Here is a 2,159-nt window from a genome sequence, read left to right as displayed (position 1 = left end):
TTGCAGGCTCAGGGCAGACAAAGCCGGTTATACAACAGGGGAGCCAGATTGCACGAATTTACATCGGGAGAGAAAGTACTCGTATTACTCCCCACTTCTAGTTCCAAATTACTCGCCAAGTGGCAAGGACCCTTTGAGGTCACACGGCGAGTTGGGGATCTCAATTATGAGGTAGTGTGCTCAGACAGGGGCGGAGCACATCAGATTTACCATCTCAATCTCCTTAAAAAATGGAGCAAGGCGGAATCAGTGATGTTGGCGATGGCGGTGAGCGGAGAGGAAGATCTCGGGCCAGAAGTGAACACCAAAAGTCAATCTCTTGCTCTGGCCCCGGGAGGAGATCACCGCTCGCCCTCCCAACTCACTGATGTGGCCAGGGTGCAAGCCAAGTTTGCAGATGTGTTCTCGCCCCTGCCTGGTCACACGGAGCTCATCCAGCACCACATTGAGACCGAGCCTGGCGTGGTGGTGCGCAGCCGGCCGTATCGGCTGCCTGAACACAAAAAAAGTAGTTCAGACTGAATTAGACGCAATGCTAGAGATGGGGGTAATAGAGGAATCCAACAGTGATTGGGCGAGCCCTATAGTTTTAGTGCCTAAAACGGATGGCTCGGTCCGGTTCTGTGTGGATTATCGCAAGGTGAATGCTGTGTTGAAGTTCGACGCATATCCAATGCCGCGGGTTGACGAATTGCTTGATCGGCTGGGTACTGCTTGATTTTACTCGACACTGGATTTGACGAAGGGATATTGGCAGATCCCCTTATGTCCAATGTCCAAAGAAAAGACGGCCTTCACCACGCCGTTTGGATTACACCAATTTGTAACGCTTCCTTTCAGGTTGTTCGGGGCCCCGGCCACCTTTCAGCGACTCATGGACCGGATCCTTCGGCCGCATGCTGCGTATGCCGCAGCCTATTTGGATGACATTATCATCTACAGCAACGACTGGCAACGGCATATGCAGCATCTGCGGGCGGTCCTGAGGTCGCTGAGGGAGGCCGGGCTGACGGCCAACCTGAAAAAGTGTGCGGTTGGGCGTGTGGAGGTAAGGTATCTGGGCTTCCACTTGGGTCACGGACAGGTGCGTCCTCAAATTGGACTCTGGCGATCAGATGGGCCGTCCTCACCCTCCGCTATTATCTCCTGGGACGGGAGTTCACCCTCTGCTTGGACCACGCACCCCTGCAGTGGCTCCACCGCATGAACGTTGGTATCTAGCATTGCAACCATTCAAATTCAAGGTGGTCCACAGGCCGGGGGTACAGATGGTGGTAGCTGACTTCCTCTCCAGGAATGGGGGGGGGGGGGGGGGGGTGCGCAAGTAGGTCAAGCGCAAATGACAAACACCTGTGTCTCGTTTCAGTAATTGGTTTGTAGAGACCGGATAAAAGGGGCCACCTGGAACATGATCGGGAGAGAGACTGACTGAGAACGTGAGCCACCCGGGGAGACGGGTGTAGAGAAACACGGAAGCAAGTTGTGTTATGATTGTTATGAGTTATTGACTGCGAGTCTGGAAGCGCTGAGTGAGCGCCGTATTGTGTTGTGTGCACCGAGAGATTTAAATAAAGCTTGCGTCCCAGCAAGCTGACCCTGCCTTCTTCCTTCCACTCTCTTGAACCTTACCACACACAGGTACCTAAATATGGCATTTTTTTATAATGGTTTTATCATGTGAAGATTGTTTTAAGTTCACTTAAATTAGAAGTTATTTTTAAAGTCTAATAAATGTTCAAATTAATAGCTCTTAATTATACTGTAATGTTGAATGGCTATAGTCAATGGTTAAATATTAGTGGGGAAATTTTTTATAGCGAAATCAGTATTAATTGGTATCAGTGACACTGGCCTTCAGTCATAAAAAAGATGGCATTAAACAAATATTAAAAATATACTGTCTTTATGTTGTTTATACATTAATTTGAAGATTGAATGTGAAATTATTGCAATATAAAAGTATATTTAAAAACTTTAATGTTAGGTAGGATTAATCGTGATTAATTTCATTAAAAAAAGTGTGATTAATTAGTTAATTTTTTTAATCGATTGACAGCACTAATTATAATAGAAAATGTATTATTTTAAATTATTTCAAACTGTAATAATATTTCACAATATTACTGTATTAACTGTATTTTTGATCGAATAAATTTAGC

The sequence above is a fragment of the Sinocyclocheilus grahami genome, unplaced genomic scaffold, assembly GCF_001515645.1.
Source record: "Sinocyclocheilus grahami isolate Dianchi unplaced genomic scaffold, SAMN03320097.WGS_v1.1 scaffold106.1, whole genome shotgun sequence".
In the NCBI taxonomy this organism is placed as follows: Eukaryota; Metazoa; Chordata; class Actinopteri; order Cypriniformes; family Cyprinidae; genus Sinocyclocheilus; species Sinocyclocheilus grahami.
The sequence above is the reverse complement of the archived record's forward strand: the minus strand, read 5'-3'. Positions refer to the sequence as shown.